This window comes from Pithys albifrons, chromosome 14, assembly GCF_047495875.1.
Source record: "Pithys albifrons albifrons isolate INPA30051 chromosome 14, PitAlb_v1, whole genome shotgun sequence".
NCBI classification, from domain to species: Eukaryota; Metazoa; Chordata; class Aves; order Passeriformes; family Thamnophilidae; genus Pithys; species Pithys albifrons.
The window spans coordinates 3,305,328-3,325,328 of NC_092471.1; positions in this window are offsets into that span (position 1 = coordinate 3,305,328).

Here is a 20,001-nt window from a genome sequence, read left to right on the forward strand (position 1 = left end):
CTTCCTCGTTAAATGTAGAGCTTAAAGAAATTGTCACTCACCTTTCACAAGGCACAGTAAATTAATTGATGTAGAGACAGAAATACAAATAAGATTTTCTCATCCAATTCCTTAGAAACTATGTATAAAGCATATGGGATATAATACAGACAGAATTAAAGCTGTATGTTAATGACTGAATAGATTATCCAGTGCAGAAGCACTGCCAGGTTTCGGCACTGATATTATTGCAGTAAATGCACTGGATCTTACACATTTCTCATTAGGTGGCCCATGAACACTCTCACCATCAGATATCAAGCACATTCACATTTACAGATTACTTTTTATGGTTTTAATTACTGTAAGGAAGGTTACACCCATCCCTCACACAACTCCACCATCACCTTTGACAAGTTTCTCTCTAAATGCTCTCTCATATCCTATAAACAAAAATCTGCAGGTTGTCCTTCCATGTCATCCAAGATTTGCTCTTTCCTTTCCCACAAGGTGTGCAGGCTGTCAGTATATTGGGCACTCAGCTCTCCTCTGCCTTATCCACTAGGACCATTTGAAGAAAGATGATTTTCTAGCCTATTGAGCTGTTTACAGCATTAACCTCTTGGCCTTATTTTACTATCATCCTTTCATTTCCAAGGTCACCTCCCCATTCTACCAAACCCTTCTGGCCAGTTTATTCCTGACCCTCCCTGAGTCACTCCATTTCCAGCCAAGAGCATTCATACATTTCCACATGGAGTCTACTCTGGGTGTTCTAAAGGATTCACAGACACCTCAAATGATTTTCCCTTTCTTTGTTTTTCCCTTACAGAGTAAAACATTCAGCAACAATTAGGCTTCTGATACGGCAGCCACACTACATTTTGTGCCAACAAAGTGTTACCACATCACTGTTGGGTGCTGCCATCTGTGTCTTTTTCCATCAAGCATCACCAGTAACTCAGAATTTCCAAGTTTTTGCCCCAGGCTTGCAGAGTTTAGTGTAAAGTTGCTCTCACCAGGCTGAGGACTCTGATGGGTCTCTGTGTGACAGTTCCTTTGGAAAGCTGGACCCAGTTTCCAGCTGCCCAGTGCAAGGGTGACATGGACATCCCCAAATCAAGGCACCAGAAGCCACCAGGATGATCCAGGGGGACAGAACTTATGGCCACACAACCACACCTGAGGAGAGGCCGAGACAACTGGCTTTATTCTGCCTGAAGCAGGAGGTTCAGAGATCTCAATCCTGTTTACAGCCACCCACCCACTGGGAAGACGGGGAGGAGACAGACAAAGGTTTGTGGCAACAGGAAATTCTGATTAAAAATTAGGATTATTTTTTCCCTACCAAAACATGCTCAAACACTGGCATGTGAACCACAGATGCCAAGGAACTGCCATCCCTCAGGACATTCAAACTTGCTGGAGCAACCTACACTCTCCACTATCTGGGGGGCGGAGGAGTTGGAGGATGTGACCTCCAGAGCGCCTTCCAAGCTGGAATTAAAGTGATATTCTGCTGATGCAAAAAAATAAAATTTAAGTGATGAGTGCCATAAATGCCTCTGTTACAAACTATAATGAATACAAAATTATTGGACAAAGCCTCATAATATGATTGCTTTTATACCCCAGTTTTATTTTCACTGATATACTGTTCATATTATGGGCTGTAACTAAACTGCACATTGCCAGGACACAGATTATTCTTTTCATAATTTTCTTTTGGATCATCAGTTTTCCCTCACACACAAAATGCAAGCAAATACCTTTTACAGCTTCACAACAAAAGGAATTATTCTATATATGCTAAAGTACAGCATATCTATTACACCTTTTGTGTCTTTGATTCAGTGCCATTTAGTGTACATTTCATGAAAATAAATTGTATTTACTATGATGTAAATTGAGAAGATATTTGCTGGGCATGGTATGAACAAGAGCCAGAAGTCTTCCACTTTTATGCACCTTTAACATTTCTTTTTATATCAGCACTTTTCTCATTCTGACCATCTCTGATAGGTTTCAATTTATAATGTCCTTTTTTATATTCTCAACACAGCAATCAAATCTTTGGACCTTGAGGAGAAGGAGGAAATTAAGGCCATTAACATGTTATAGGATTGTTTGATTTACTCATTATAAATTATTCTGAATCTGAGTAGCTCATAAGACATGCCCAAAGGGAAGACTAATTTTGATTGGCAGTGTCAAAAAAGTCAAGGACATGGAGAGGTTTTGTTAATAATTACTAAGTGCCATTAAGAACTGCTGTTTGCTCTCTGTCCAAAATCATGGTGAATTCTGATCCAGCATTTCCCAGCTATCAAACATAGTAAGATCTCAATTTATAATTGGAAAAGAGACTAAGAAGATATGCTGTAAAATTCTTTCAATAATTATAAAAGATGAAAACACTTAACCAACTAGTCAAGCTAGAAAAACAAACCTGAAGACAGCAAAACCCCTCGGAGAAAAGATCAGAGGTAACATTGCAGGGTCTCCCCTATGTGATGGTTTCCTAAATCTCCTCTTTTTTCCTCACTGAATCATAAATAAAAAGATATATTTATGTAGCCATACATATAATGAAAGAGCATTTATCTGTTTTTTAAAGTAGGCAGCTGATGTTTCTGGGTTTGTGACAAATACTAAAACAGCCCTGCCCAGGGACAAGGAGCCTCCTGGAGTGAGGGGGAACAGAACTCACCCTGCAGGAGCCCAGGGGAGCCCAGGAGACAGAGAGACCATCGACAGGAGCATGTGGTGTGAGGATGAGGGGGGATGGCTTCACATGGCAGAGAGTGGGGTTTGATCAGACATGAAGAAGAAATCCTTCCCTGGGAGGGTGGGCAGGCTCTGGCACAGATACCCAAAGAAGCTGTGGCTGTTCCATCCCTGGATGTGTCCAAGGCCAGGTTGGACAGGGCTTGGAGCACCCTGGGCTGGTGAAGGTGCCCCTGCCCATGGCAAGGGGTTAGAACCAGGTGGTCTTTAAGGTCCCCTCCAACTCAGGCCATTCTGTGATTCTTTGTCACCACACAGCACCCACAGGGGAAGGACCTTTCTTATCCCAATACCTGTGGCCTGAGTATGGAGTTCAACTTCAAGTGTATCACTGTGTTTAGTACAAGAGAGAAACCCAACCCCTGCAGATCCTCCCCAAAGTCCAAAGCTTCCCACCAAGTCACCTCTGCAGAGCTGTTCAAGTGCCAGAGGTCTCAGCTGCCAACCTTCCCTCACCCATTTTCTGGAGGGAAATGCCTTCTGCCATCTCACTCTGCTGTTGAGGACACCTGGATCTGTTCTCACAGACAAAACAAGAGAAATTCTGGAGCATCAACTCTCCAAAGTACTTGTGACAAACAGCAGCTCAAGATCATCCCTTTACCCTGTAACTCCCTGTTCTAGAGTGAGGAGCAGAGTAAAGCCACTGTAGGTGCCCTGTGCCAAGCACAGCAGCTCCACAGCCTGATTATGTGCCAATTAAATGTGTGAGCTTCCTGTAAAAACTTCCTCATACAAGCAAATTCTGCAAACCTGCAGTTTTAAGGAAAGCAAAAGCCATGATGTTCTAGGAAAAGAAGAAAACAAATCCTTCCATCCCTGCACCTGGAGCAAGGCAAAAATCTTACCTGAAATAATGGGAGACCTTGCAGATGCAACCACACAAATGAAGAGCTGTGACAAAAGATTTGCACCTTCCCAGATTTTGTCCAGATGAAGACAGAGGGCACAGGATTTTTGAGCCTCTGCACTGGTGTGTGATGCACTCTTGGATCACAGTGTTGGGGTTTTTTTCCTTAAGGGCTTAATATATAAACTCCAAGCATTACCTGTGATGGAGAACAGGGTAAAAGATCATCAGAGCACTATTGATCTCACTGGTAATACAAAATTCTCCACTCCAATGAAGATGGAACATGGATGTGCATATTTGAATAACATTTTCTTTTACTTGTACCAACTGTAGTAGCAGAAAGTCAGGGATGGATTTTTTTTTCCATTTTGTTCTACACTCTCCCTCTTGCAGGCAATTTTCCCCTCTAGCAATTCCAAAGCCCTGCTTAGTTTCTGAAGCCACCTTGATGTGTGTGTGTGTCTTTCTTAAATAAATCAGGCAGCCCAAGTGCCCCCTGGGGTACAGCACATGGCTCAGCAACACTGAGGACAGCTCAGGGCTGACTCACAGCTCTCTTCTCATTTCCAGACACACAAGTTCAGTGCTCTCTGTTTAGAATCAAATACAGGGAATTTCCCATGGACAGAAATTTTTAAAACCAAGGAAGACCAAATCTTTCTTCTGGCACTAAACAAATATTTTAATTTGGATTAGAAATGCCATATTGGTTTTTTACAGCTGTAATTGTATCATTGCAGACCCCCAAAATTACAACTACTGCAGCAAGGTTTTTGTTGTTTCATTTTTACAAGATCATAGATAATTAACATTTTATTTTGAAAGCATTTTTTCTAAAAAAAAATCCAGTATTTATTCATTTTTAATGTACTGAGCTAAGGATTTGCCTTTGATATTGTTATTACAGACACTGCATGTCTGTAAATTTGAAGTGATGGGACAACAAATACCTTCAGAAGGACAGACACTGCCTTTGAAGTCACTATATATATGGTTTAACATAAATGTAATTTCACAGCAAACTGCCTTTTATTGTTCACTCTTGTTTTGTCCTGACACTTGATGTCTTGTAAAAAACATTCTGAACTTTGATATAAATAAATAATGTAAGCCTTTCCTTTAAACTCTTTGAAAATAAGTTAATGGAGACAGGCAAGTGGGATAATGAACATCCCCTTGTACATAAACCTGCACGAATTCCAGTGTCCAACACATATTCAGGAGCTCCTCATCTCCATTTGATGGCCACTCTAAAGTCAGGCATCAGATTTCCAGCCATTTTAAAGCTCTAGTGAAGTAATTTTCTTTTATCTGAACACCTTTTTGTAGGTCATATCCTGTTTTGCCATGAGCCAAAATTCCCATAAAGTTGGTTTTGAAATTTTAGGGGTTTGTTTCTGTCCTTAAGCCCTGTAAAATGTCAACTTCCCCAACTTATATGGAAAAAGAAAAATTATCTTATTGCTAGAGAGGCATATTTGCCTCCAGAGCCTGCAAGCCTGGGAACTGAAAAGAGGGAGCCCATTGTCACAGAAAGGAGAGAAGATCTGGCTAGCAAAAAATTGCAATTAAGAGGAGGCTTCCCTAAGGCAAGACATCCTTCTGTCATCAAATAAAACATCCCCAGCCCCGTGTAACTGAGCTAAGGCTGCTGGCTCATTACAAACTCACTGCTGCATATTTAGGATAGAATGATTGTTGCAGAAGTGTAAGGAATATGACAGATTTCTAAGTGTTAAGGACCACATCATTTCTACAGCAGCCACCAATGAAAGATGTAAGGTGGGAGAACATTGCAGTGTCAAACATTTAGGAAGGAAAACCCAAAGGAGGACAGATCCCTCAGTGAGCTCAGAATTCACACTGAGCAGGCCAAGTGACTGTGAATATTAAACTAGAAGAAAATAAAGTGAGTATTAAACTAGAAGAAAGTTCAGTGTAAGAACAAATGAAGGAAGTGAAATATAGAAGATTATGAAGATGTGAATGAGTGGATAAAGTTCTTAGAGAAGCTGTGGCTGCCTCATCCCTGCAAGTGTCCAAGGCCAGGCTTAATGGGATTTGGAGCAACCTGGGCTGGTGGAAGGCGTCCCTGCCCATGGCAGGGGGTGGGACTGGATGAACTTTAAGGTTCCTTTCATCCCAGACCATTCTCTGGAAAGAAAGATACCCCACACTCTAAAGACACTCATGGTCTACACGGGGAGTGTGACAGAACCTCCCTGTCCACTCTCTCCTCAGAAATCCAGGGAAATGTCTGATTTATTTGTTTTCCAGAAAACATGCCATGCTCTTCCCAAGTGCTGGACTTCAGAGCTCTCACCAGTGCAAAGGGAGAGAATATAATTCCTCAAGAAGAAAGACAAGCAAGATATTCTGTGTGCCCCACAATGGTCCTATCAAAATGACTACAAGATTTACCTTTTCAGTATCAGCAGCCTTGCCTTGAGTGGGACTTAGCAAATAAACCTCTTCTGATTCCATTTGTGTGACTGTAACAGCAAAAGGAATTTTCCAGTGGAGAGAACAAAAATTCCAAACATCAAAACTCAACATCCTTCTGGTTTATGTTAAACAGCCACAAAGTGCTCTCACAAGGGTAGGAATTCTCTTCCTTTCCCTCTAGCTCTGCATTGCTGTGCCAGCCTTGACTGCAGTGCAGCCACACCTGACTCGTGCAGAGCCAGGGCTGTGGCACCAGGGCCACAGTTCGATGCCACTGATGGAACAGGACAAGCATGAAAAATGAACTGAAAGAAAACATTGCCCTTGATTTGATAGCTGTGATCAGTTTGACACTCAGTTGGTTGTCTACATTCCTGGCAAACCCGAGGGTGGAAAGCGTTGGGAAGCCAGGAAGATTTCCAAATTTTTGAGAAAGGAGCAGTTCTATTCCAACACTTTTCATTGATAAAATAACCAGCAACGAGACACTGCGTGCAAAAATATTTCCCACTTGAGTGTCACAACTAATTACATTATTTTTATTTTACCCCATGGACCTTCTATCAAATAAGACCAAAGAACATGCATGTTTTTTGCCATGACAGTTTTAACTAAAGCACTATTTAGTTTTCTTAACGTGTTTTATAAATATATTTTCCCAACAGGTTCATTTTCAAACCCAAAGCAAATCATAATCCCACATGCAGTGAAAGCTGCAAAGCAACCCTTCTAAATACCAATGTAACCTAAAACCAGTATTTTCCTGTCTTTTTCACACAATTCAATTGCATAAATTGTCTAATTTTATGTCAAATTTTATTCATATTATTTTCTTTAAAATAACAGCAATATCTTTTTATTCTCTCCTATGCATTAATAAATGTTTTACCAATTCTACCCTGAGTTTCTAATTTTTCTGTTTGGATGTGTGAGAAGTGATCCCAGGGGGAAAAAAAAGTGAGATTAAAAGGCCCAGATTGATGTGAGCAGTAAATAAAGTTTAGAGATTTCTAGGCAGACTGAAGACAAAGCAGATAATCTGCATAAAGGTAACAGTTCCACCTTTATGAGAAATATCTGTAATAGTTGTTTGATGTTTATGGGGACTCCTTTGTGGGGGAAATGAAGAAGAGCAAAATCTCAACAGTAAAAATTCTGTTTGAAGTTGTATTACTGTGCCTGGAATGGTCACATAAATTCATTTCTCTCTGCACAACATTTCAGAAACAAAGACTGATCAGTATTTGTACTATTAAGACAGATCTGTAGGACAACTTAAAATATTGACTAAGGAACAAACCAATACCATTCTAGAGTCAATTTAAATAATTTCTGCAGCTTGATATGCAAATCCATTTCAAAAACTGCAGCATGCACAGTATGGGGAGCATCTTACCAGCTGGAATGAAAAATGGATTTTCCTTAAAAAAGGAATTCTGCAGGGAAACAAAAAAGCAGCATGTCAAAAAATCCTTGCTGTTATATTAATTTCAATGAAAGTTATAAAGGAAAGAATCATCCTGATGACTGGAGCTTTGTTTGAAACATGAGGATGACTGAATTATAACAACCTGTTAATAATATATGAAATTACCAGTGAGAGGCTGCATCTTCATTGCATGCAACTTGAATTCTTTTTTCTTTCCAAAAGTAAAATCTTTGAGAGGCACAGGATTATATTTTCCTTGGAAAACCTGGAGATGGGTGAAATATACACTGTTAATTTGGAAAAGGTCTCCTTGTGTTCCAGGCACACATGCAGAGTGCAAGGAAGTCTGGCCACAAGAACCAAGTTTAATATAAAGTCATGTGACCACAGAAGCAATGAATTAAACTATTACAACACTTCCAATGAGGTGCCATTCTCCTCTCTGTGAACGTTGCACTTATTACACAAACTTTAAGTGCAAAGCATCACAAGGATAACAGAGTCACCAAGGATTATAAAAGTTTCATCCCTGTTCTGCTGGGAATCATTTAGATTTTTATGAGACTTTGCTAATAGCTTAGATCAATATTTAGCACTTCAGATTTTCTGTTTAGATATTCTCCTAAATATAGTAGAAAAATGGCAAATAATAAGGCATCTTCTGCAACTGCAAACAATTTTGCTAAGATAAATATTCCAAAAAGCAAAGCTCTTTTACATGATTATTGGAGATAAATATTGGAAGCTTAGACAGAGAAAACTGCAAGACAGAATTACCAGCTCCTTACCTTATTTGATTATATATCTTTATTTATTCGCACTTTTAAAATAAAAGTCAGTAATCAAACACTTTTTATAGCAAAGTGTTTGCTAAAATCTCCCCCTCTCCATTTATTGAGGATATTCTGTTCCAAAAATGCTCATTGAGTAAAGGTTATGGGTAGAACCAGGAGTAAGAGGATTTATTGAGGATATTCTGTTTTAAAAGGGCCTGTTGAGTAAAGGTTATGAGTAGAACTGGAAGACTTTAAACCCAAAGCTGGGCTTTTACTAAATGTATTACCTTGAAGTAAATGTTCCAAGGCAGAGTCTCCCTCTGCTTTCAGTGATGCCACTTTGGCCCAGCAAAGGCTGAGGAGCACCTCGAGCTCTGACCAACGTGACAAACCCCCAGGTTTGTGCTGCAAAGTGCCAAACATTCCACCTTCTGCTGCAAACATTTAACAGCTCCCTGAGACCCTCCTCTGCTCTTGTCTCATCAAAGGCTCTTGTTCTGCAGAGCCCTGGTTTCCTCAAGGGCGATAATCAAAGCACCCAATTCCCACCTCACATCCTTCTGTTCCAACGAGCCCAGGGATTTCTTAGGAGTGATTTTTCCTCTTTCTGCAGAAACACCATTTCCTCTGTATCCAGGTAAATAGTCACAGATCTGAAAAAGGAAATCGAATTTTGATGTCTTAAAAGACTCATCTGAAAGAGGAATCCTGCTTTCAATCTTCACAACCAGACATAAACCTGTTTTCAAATGTTAAATTTTTATATACTTCACAATTTATTCTTATAAATGATGCAGCTGCTCCACCAAAGTGACAGAAGTCTGTAGTGTAAAAGATGAGTTTCAGTGTAATGAACTGCACTCTCTGTCTACCATTTATATAACACAGAGATGGAAAATCTTCTCTGAAAATCATCATGTTAAGGTATGAAAATAATACCTTAGACTGATGTTGTGAGGTTAATTTCAACCACCTTTGAGCTGCCTGAAAAAAACAATGTATTAAAAGAGCCAGAAATATTAAGTTCTACTAATAAAGCACCACCCAACACCTATTGAAATCTTTCATCCACGAGCTACACTAAAGACTTTTATAGTTTCAGTATCTAACAGAAGTTCTTTCTGACCTTTTGCAATAATAATTCCATTTCTATCTAAGAAATTATGGATATTGATTTCATTTAGATAGATAGGCAGACAGATAAGTAGATAGAGAGATAATAGAAATAAAATAAAATAAAGTAAAATAATAAAATAAAAAAATAAATAAAATAATAAAAATAAATAAAATAAATAAAATAAAATAAAATAAAAATAATATGGGGCTGCTGTCTATCTGAAAACTAAGTGAAAAAAAAAAAGCCTTACAAATGCTTATAAAGGTCCAGCAGGATATGTGAGTACCCCAAAATATCCAAATACAAGAGAGAGTTGCCCTGTGATTGCCTTGGGGAGATGACGAATGTGGGAAACACAGTTCATCTCCTCTGACAAAAATATCTGTGACAATATTAGAGTTCAGTGAGTGTGAGATCTCTGCATTCCAAAGGGAAGCAAGATTTAGACTCATAGTTTTTACAACCCACAGCATTAATCTGAAGGCAAAACCCTCATTGCTTTCCCCTCAAAATGATTAAGGGGACACTCAAAAGTTTGTTTCTATGATTATAAAATGATAAGGCTTCAAGAGGATCCTCTGATATCCAACAGTTTTTACTTTTTTTTCTCCTGCTGATTTCTGCTCTCTGCTATTCCTATTTTTGCTACCAGTCCCTGGTACTGTCAAATTTCACAAATGGGATGAGCAAGCTCATTCCAAAAGCAAGTTCCCAGTCTGGACTAAAATATGGGCACAGCTACAACCCTTTCTGTACTCACAGAGCACATCACAGAGCCCCGAGCTCAGGAGAGCAGCACAACTGCCCTGTGCTCAGTGAAAGGACCAGAGGAGTCTCCATATCCTGCTGCAGACTAAATCCCCCAAGTTTTCATTTAGCAAGTTCACAGCTTGACTTTCAATGCAATATTGTCCAATTCTCACTTGATTTCCTTCTCGAGGTGTCTCTTTGCCTCTCTCAAGGGACTGCACAACAAGGGGTTCTGCATTTCAAAGGGCATCAGCTCTACACAAGAAGCACAGAGAATCACAGACTGTTCTGAGTGGGAAGGACCCACAAGGGTCATTGAGTCCAACTCTTGAGTCAATGGCCCACATGGGGGATTGAACCCATGACCTTGGCATTATTACAACCAAGTTTTAACCAACTGAGCTAATCCAAGCACAACCAGGGGAAAAAAAGACACACCAAATGAGATGTTCCCCCTTCCCAAGTCTGGAAGGGCTTTACTGCATCACAAAATAACTCCATGTTTAGAAGAAATGCACAATGATGAATGCTGAGCTGTTCCAAGCAAAGAATGATTACGGTGCAAAATATCCTAATTAGTGCCACATTATGCTAATTTTTATTAGCCCAAACCTCACTCCCGTGTGTGCAGCTTGGGACTGATGAGGATCCTGAAAGATTTGTTGAAAGCTCCTGCAACAGCAGGTCACATTTTAATACTTTAATGGGCAACTACTGCATAATGTTTCCTACCCTCATATACTTCTCTTTGTAAACTTTATGCTGACCTTCGAAACTAAAGATGGATCAATACCATTTTATAAGCCTATAAAACTGTATGAAACACCAAGTCAATACTGTATTTTTATCTCACTTGTAATACAATGCAGTTCTGTACATCAAATAACCCTGAAAGGACCAGTGAAGGTATGAAATTTTGTTTAAAGATACTAATTCAGCACTGGCCAACACCAAAGTTGGTAAATGCCAAAAATTTTCATCAGCCCAAAGACACATTAGTGTCCAAAAAGCCCCCCAAACCCAAAGAATTGAGTTAATGTCAACCTAAATTGTCCAAATCCAACTGTGTGGCATTCTGCATATTCTTCAATGCTTCTCTTTAGTCTAACTCTGAATTTTCACATGAGCAGCAAGGACCTTAATTCCTGAGAATGTTTTACAGAGCAGCTTTACTAGAAATAGTGTTTTCTTTGCTCTTGCATCACAATTCTTAGTTCACAGAAGCTCACTGTATATTTTTATAAAACACATATAAGTGAACATAACAAATGAACATGACTTGAAAAAATATAAAGGGAAACAGTCAAAAAGAAATAGGACCATAGGTTTATTTGCCTTCCCTTGAAAGGAAAAATAAAGAGAAACATGGTTTTAAGGGGGTGCAATTAGTGCATTTGTAATTATTTCTGAGAAACCTGTATTTGTGCAGACATGAATAAAACCCTTTGGATAGAATTCTGTATGACCTTTACAGCAGTGAAGCAGCCACTGTGCAATTAAGCCAACTCATACCTCGTGCTATAATGAAAACTCTCTCCATCTTTATGGCAGGCCCAGGTTTTGCTGGGCTCAGCATCCAGAGTTCTGTCCAACATTGGCTCCATCCCAGGGAGCCTGGGACAGGAGCAGGGGAGCTTGGCTGACACGTGTTTAATCAGAGCTCCTTTCCTTTGGTGGCCAAGGCATTCATTCATCTTCCCAATTGTGAGCTCTCCCCATCCTTTTGGTAATTAACACCCAGCAAAGCCGTGCAGGTTGGAGGTGCAAAGCTCACTTCAAGGGCAGAGCTATTTCATTGCCCTCAGCAGGAGAAATCTGTACACATGAAACGTAGCCCCGCAAGTGAAGTCCCCACAGCCCCCATCTCTAAAGAGAAAGTATTTCTTGTGCTCAAATAGAGCTGCAAAGGCAATCTCCAAACAAGCATTCAGGCGGATCAATAGCCAGGAATTGAATAGAACAATGTCTCATGCTGCTTTAGAGAATTTTCAAAAGATTCCAACCACACAAACTCAACTTTTCAAGTTCCGCCACTGGGATTTACAGCCTTGTTTTCTGAGTCTGGGAGAAAAACAACAAAGAAGAGATTCACACACCAAAACTAAGCAAAGTATTGTATGGTCCAATAATATCGGGGTCTGACCTAAGCCTGGACAAGGCAAGGGCATTCCAAGTTAGGTCCAGGTGCTTTAGGTTTACCTTAGAGAACTTCAGAGATGAAAAGGGGTTTTAAACACCTTTCTTTTTAATGCCCAAGTGCAACAGGTGTAGTTCACATTTATTAAGATCTGATAACACATCTTCAGAAATTAACAGCCTTTCCATGAATGTTTAGGGGAATATTGCTAATTTAGTTAATGATTTTTTTTTCACTTGAATATCAAGATATTGCAATCTTTCTCTATAGATGTGGTATCAGTGACTCAATTTTCTATAGCACAAAATCAGGAAACAGTTATTTTGTACATTAACTCAAGTCCTGTATGTTCCTGGAGCCCAAATGACTGCAAGTATAATATTCTGAAATACAGGGAGGTGAAATACATCTTTATCAACTGTGAATCATCACAGGCTGTCTCAGGGAAGACAGGCAAGAAATTTTACCTCTCCTGAAAAAATAGGCAAGATAATTTTTTAAACAAAGTATAAAAGAATGACAGATTGAACATTTTTAATAATCCAAATAATCATTCAGACAAGAGAAGCATCCCCAGAATTGCCCATCATTAGGTCAGACACAGGATCTCATTCTCTGATACAAGAGCTTTATGTACCAACCACGACTTGGAGACTCTTTTTTCTCACCACAAAAGCTGCAGCTCAAATATTTAGTTGCAAAGTATGGACTTGGTTGAGGAAATAAGTAGGACACAACATACTATTATGAAGAATAAAGAGAAGATTTTGGAAAGTGACAGGTTGGAATTATTACATTTAATTACTTTAAATGAAAATGTCCATTTTTCCTGTCATGCATATGTGGTTTTTTCAGGTTTTTCTGCTTCTTAAGTCTAAATGCAAAGAAAGCAAATTATTTTGTTGCTAGTAACAATAAGGTTTAGGTTTTGTTTGGTTTCTTTTCCTCACACAGTTTAACTTACACTGTATTTGTAATTATTGCAAAGAAACTCACAAACACATAATCTTTTTTTTCTTTTCTTTTTTTTTTTTTTTTTTCCTTGAATATCTCAGGGGAGATTTTACATTTTTAGAAGATGTGAACAAATAAGTTGTCAGAAAACCTGTCAAACTTGAAAGTCTCAGGTTCCAGCTGTGGAAATAAAATACAACCTCCTCTTGTCTCCCTTAATTAGATCTATTGATTTATGTGTTTTGTTTTACTTGCATTTCATACAAGTATAAACAGATGAAAGAGTAGCAAGGGGAAACAAAACCAAAGGAAATAAAATATTTTAGCATAAATAAAATACCTAGAAGAAATGAAATTCATTATTATGGTGTAATGTAATATCTGTTTATTTCTGGCTGTTTTTACCTGAAGCTGTTACTCTCTAAATGTTTCCAAGACAGCACAATTTTCTCTCAAATTGTCAACATATATTTAAAAGTCCCTTCTCTCCTTCTTGCCCTCATCCCTCCATTGAGGGCAGGAGACTTTGGAGCTCATCCCTCCTACACTCTGGATAGAGCCTGAGAAAATAACATTATTATATTGCTAAGAGATGTTGTACCTCTGCTGCCCTGAAGGAAACTGAGGATGAACTTCTCTCATGACTCACTTTATGTCCTGAAGAAGGTGCCACCTGAAGTCAATAAAGAAAAACTTTCAGGCTTCAGTGAGTGAACCCAACTGACATTCCAGCATTTTATACTTACCTATTGAAGAGTTGGTCAAAAATCAGTAAGGCATAATTTTTATCCATTCTAATTATTAACAGATTATGCAATTTAATAAAAAGAAACTCAAGAAAAAAGTTCCAGAGTTTCTGCTGTAGAAAAGTCAGAGAATCATAGAATGGTTTGGGTTGGAAGGGACCTTAAAGACCATTTAGTTCTGTCTCAAAATAATAGATTTTTGTAACATATTCATGAGAAAAACTACAAAGATAATCAGATGGCCATCAATATTTTTGGTCTAATACCCTTTCTGAAATCAAATGCAACAGGCATCTAACTTTTGACTTGGCAAAGTGTAACAGAATTATTTGTGAGCTGACTGACAGATCTCTCGAGCTGAATTGACTCCTATAAGCAGAGCTCTCCTCCCCTGGTACATATATATGAAAATGGAGTGCACTTATGAATGTCAAGCTCTGCTTTCTTCCACAAGTACAGACTTTTTTTCTGGAAGTAAAATCAATACAATAAATCAATACCTTGGCCAAGTACACAGCTGCAACAGTAAGGCATTACTGTCCTCAAGTCGTAGTGGAATGATTTCAAAATATTCCTAAACTTCCATTTCAGCACAAAAATACTAGTTTTCTACTGTTTTTAGATTCTCTAAGGTGTAAGCCCTGCCCTAGCACATCAAACCTCAAATATGTTGGAACACAGCCACCAAAATAATAACAAATTTCCATCTCTTCTTTCCCCAGAGTTCCTTATCATTCAGTCAGGAAATGCAGTATAAAGTTTCATTCTTCAATTCTTAATTTAGGACTGAAAATTATACTTTTTCTCTCCCTCCCTCCCTCCCTAAGTAACACACTCATTTCATGATGACAGACTCTGAATATTTTCAGTTTTTCCTGCTCCAAACTTCCAGGCACTACAGCTGTGGAGAGCATCTATTTCCTCATTAAGGCAGTGGTGCCACAACTAACATTTAGACGTGGGAATGTGTAACTCAGGAGCACAGGGATGAGCTGTCTGGATAAAACCTCATGAATAGATATGAAAACAGTGATTACCTAAAACAACACCTTGCAGGTTTCTAATGTAAACTTGTACACTCACAAATTACTTGGAATGACACGAAATGGAGCTCGTGTTCCCTCGAGATGCAAAGTTGCTGTTCCACAAATTGTTTCAGGGCTGTGTTTATTATCACTTTTTTTTTTTTCTTTTTGAGGAGAGTGGATGATTCTCTATCAAAACCTGACAAACTTTCATTATAGTTGCATCCATGACAGCAGCAAAAGTGTATCTAACATTTCCACATGACATTTACATTCCAGGAGTTTGCTGTGCCAAATCAAACCTCTCTGTTTTAACAAAGCAGATAACCAAACTTTCCAAAGTATAAATATTTACTTTTCATCAGGTGTAAATTATATTCCATAGAACACCACTGCTTACCACAGCTCAAATTCAACTAAAACTTAAAAAATACGAACATCTGTAACTATATGTATGAATAATTATTTAGATTGCATGTTATGATGGATTTTGACTGGGAAATACGAGATCTGACTGAAAGATTGAGCCCAAACTGAAATGCAGTTTCACGAAGTAAGACTGGAACTGAATTCAAGCTGAACCAAACCAAAGAACCAAACTCATCCTGAATGGTCAGTTGTCACTTTGAGAGTTAAGGAGAACAGGGGATGTATCAATCCCAAAGTAAAGTAAGGAAGAAGGCAGAAGCCCATACCTTTAAGGTGATTACTGTGAGTAACAAGCTGATGGAGGAGCAGGCACGAAGCTGTTTATAGGGGTAGCTGTTGTGTGTCAGTTCTGAAAAGCAAAGATAGGAAATCATGAGCCATGAAAAAAATAGGAACCTGCTTTTTGGTGTCTGTGAATGTGCAGTCACCTCAGCTTTGCTCCTGGGATTCCATGGGAAGGGACCAAGTGCATGAGCTCATGGATAACAGAAGGGAAACATGAATAAAAGCACTACAACCACCTAATGGCATTGCTGTCCTAAACGGATCAAATGTAGCAGAATTCTCAATATTCATTTATTTTGTGCTCCTCAGTACAAAACTGACAGCGATTTTGGTCGGGGCAGAAAATTGGACCTACATAATATTTCCACTCTCACAGTAACGTGGGAGGATATCTGAGGTTGGTAGAACTGTCTGCTGCTCAAATTACATATAAATTACCTCTCTCCAAACATTTGACAGGAATACACCTCTGAAATGGTTTTGCAGCCAACCTTTCCACAACAATTTGAGGTACAATTGCAGTTGAGTGAAACTCTTTCTCTGTTTTAAGATAAGCAATTGGACAGTTAAGTGGCTGCTCAGGACTCTCAGCCAATGTCTCCTGCAAGGAAACACGGGATTACACTCACATTTATTTCCCCTGGAGTCTCTGTTGTGACAGCAACCAAAACATGTATGCAAAGGACTCCAAGTGCTTTTCAAGGTTACTGCAGAAATTGGAGTTTGTCAGAAGATGGTGCTGTTAGGCTGTTTTTTACCTCAGAAAATTACTTTTAATTACAAAAATAATCTGTGTGGAAACCTGGATTGTTGATTGGCTTAAAACACGAACATTTTAAATAAATAAATAATTTGGCACTTGTTAAGACTGAGCTTTGACCTTGAACTACTTCACTAAGTGTGTCCTGATGCACGTTCTGAATTCTTGTCTCAGAGAGTTTTGTTTCTGACAAATTGAGTAAAACTCAGGTGCAGAATTCTTCTACCTACATGTGGAATACCATTCACAGCTTCATACATGACAATACTTTTCCTGTTATTTAATATATTATAATTAGGGTTATTAGTAATTTCATATTAGCAGTGAATTGAATGCATGGACTGAAAGGCTGAGGTTTTTCAGTTCCATTAAACACACAGAGAGCTGAGCATTGCAGAGGGAATGTCAGGGAAAAGCACGCAGGGAAAATCTCCAATGAACATTAAAAATTGTACTTTTTATAAGAAAACTACATTTGGGTGTCTTACTTTGAAAATAGAATCTTACTCTATGTGCAGTTATTCTCAAGTGATATTCTATATGAACACTTCTGAGAGAAATTGTGGGATGATTCCAACTTTTTTCCTTCACTATTTGCACAATATTTGGGGATAACAATTTGTCAGAGCAGATTTCAGTAAAGGGGAAACTTGACCAATTACTACAGGATGGATATTTGTGGCTTTTTCTTCCAACCAAACACTTGAAACACATTTTCAATTTCCTTGCTGAATTAAAGCACCATCTTTAGGATCACATCAGAGGGAAGATGTGTTGGAGAGACTCTTGCCTTGGAGAGTAGGAAGTGGGCACTTGGGGGAGGAAGCAGAGAACAAAGCAGAGCCTGGTTCCCTCCAGGCTCCCTGCAGGGTCCAGGCTAATCTCAACACTTGACTCACTTGTGCTCTTGGCTCAGCTGCTTGAGAAGCTGTTCCAACATTGGAAAAGAAATAAAATTACAGTGAAAACTTACAGAACTAAGCACTGTCTTCTTTCCTTCCTGGCGGAATAAGAGGCTTTGAAAAATTAGATTTAAGATGCTACAAAATACTGGCAAGCAACAAGGTAGAGGTGTGTTATCTTAAGAGGATATCTCTCAAAATTGTATTTTTTTCTTTGTCATTCTCATGAGCTGATGTCTCTGCAACTTGACCTTAATAATGAAAACAACAAAGTAACAAAAAAAAACCAAACAAACCCCCTCAAATACAAACAAATAAACAAAACACACACACAGAAAAAAAACCAAAATCAACCCAAATCCCAACAACTGGACCAGTGGTAGGACTTTCCAGAAGGTCTTTCCATAAACATCTGGTGCCTTGAAACACCTTCAATTCTGAAAAAAACCCCTCCAAAACAAAACACCAAACAAGTACAAGGAAGCTATAGAGTCCACAGTGAGAAAACCAGACCAAGAAAGAAGAGCATGAGGGGCCACCGCACTTGGCATCTCCGTGCCCATCAGAACAAGAACTTGATGTGACAAAGAAGGAACAATCAGAGCTTTGCTCAAGAGTTTTGCCCAAAACCTTTGTTCTTGACATCACCTTTCACTCTCTTTGGAGAAGCTCCTCTCTCTGTCCTTATCTCCATAAATGACATTTGCCACAGGGAATTGTTTCTGTCCGTTTAGATCCTGAACAGTTTGAAGTGGAGAAGCTCCTGGTCACTCACCTGCAGTGCCCACAATGATGGCTCTGACCTTGGCTGCTCCTCAGGCATTGTGGGAAGAGGACAATTAATAACATCTCCTCCAGGGCTTTTCTTCCTTGGAAATCACACCAAGTGAAATCACAACCTTGAGAAGTCACTTGGTGGTGTTTTCTAATTGAATGTAATTGTCAAGTGCTACCAAATCCGAGGAGATGTTGCCACATTAACACAGCCCCTCCAACTGCTTAGTCACTCTGACAAGGTGTTGATCTCCCTTCCCATGGGATTACAAGCCATGAAATGTAACAGTGTAACAGCCAGAACAGCAGGATATTATTTCTGCCTCTGTCATTTATTCATCACATATTATTGAGCAAAATAATGTGTGTTTTCTGAAGTTCCTTCACTTGTTTCACAGGAAATAATAACTGTGACCTCCTGTGCAGGGGAACTGAAGGACAGAATTCAAACTTTCAAAACATGCTGAGATAAGAGATGTTAAAGAAGCTTGAGTATTTATCATGAGAATTCAGGCAAATGTGATTTTTCAGATTTACACAAGTGTCTTACTTGGTGTACAGTTGGAAGAAGGAAATTTTATTTCCTATAGATTTAGTCTTTACTCACACAACAGTTTATCCAAATCCTTTTGCTGGAACGTTTTTCTCATCAAGTCAACCAACTTAAAGAGTTGGAGCTTTGAAATTTTTGATGTTGTGAGCCCTATTCTGAAGGGTAACTTCAGAGGTCTGTCCCTTTTGTATTAATAAATTTAAACAGTAACATCAAAAATAACGCAAAACCCTCTCATTCTGCATCTTTGGTGTTCTCAACCTACTGAAAGCTCAAGACAGAGTCAGGACTGAACTGTCCAGCAATCAGGCAGGTGATCTGTTCACACTGAAGGGATGAGCTCTCATATTGAAAAAGAGAGGGTGGGAAATAAAAAGCTGACAACACATTCAGCTTGTTAGATTAACTTTGGCCAAATGCAAAAAGGAAAGAGAACTAAGACTAAAATCAGTGGCCCAGAGCACAGGGAATTTAAGTGACTCAGGAGAGGCTAAGGCTCTCAGCACTTAATGAAAAAGCCACTGACCTTGAAGAGAGATCCAAGGGACCTAATTTAGAAATACTGGAAAAACAGAAAGGTTATGAAGCAAATAACTGATTTGTTCCATAGCAGAACTTGTGAGTGTTGCCCTGGTGAACAGCAGCTTGTAACATGGCACAGCACACACACAAAACCTAAGCAAATAAACCTGCAATAATCCTGCATTCCATGGCTGCACATCAAGTTGCCTTCATGTATTGAGTGTGTTGACATTCCTCGTATTTACATTGAGGATAAGATCCAAAGTCTTTCTCCCACCCCACAAACTGGATAAAATCTGTTGTGTGGATATTTCCTGTGTGTATTATATCAAAAGAGAGATCAGCAAAGACAGAGAAATATATTTTATGTACAAGGGAAAAGCCGACACATCCCTTGTAGTTTTCATTAGTTATATTTTTTAAATTTCAAAAGTCTCTATAATACACCTTAATTAATTATCTACTACATTTTTCTTCCATTTGTTGCAGCAAAAGGATTCCCCATTTAGCTTAAAGCTGCCTGTGTTTGAGCCCACATAGGATTTCACCTGGGCTGGCTCTGGGTCATGAGAATCCAGTGCAGCAATTCAGCTCTATTAGTTTATCACATTATTAAGATACTCCATCTGACATTAGTGAAGACAAATCATGCTTATATATAAATAAGTTTTCTCTTATTCTTATTTTCAAGCATTTGGATATTCTTTGGGACAACAGGGAATTAGGCTCAGAGACATAAACCAAGAATTACATTTTTCTTTGTGGGAGGACCCTTTAG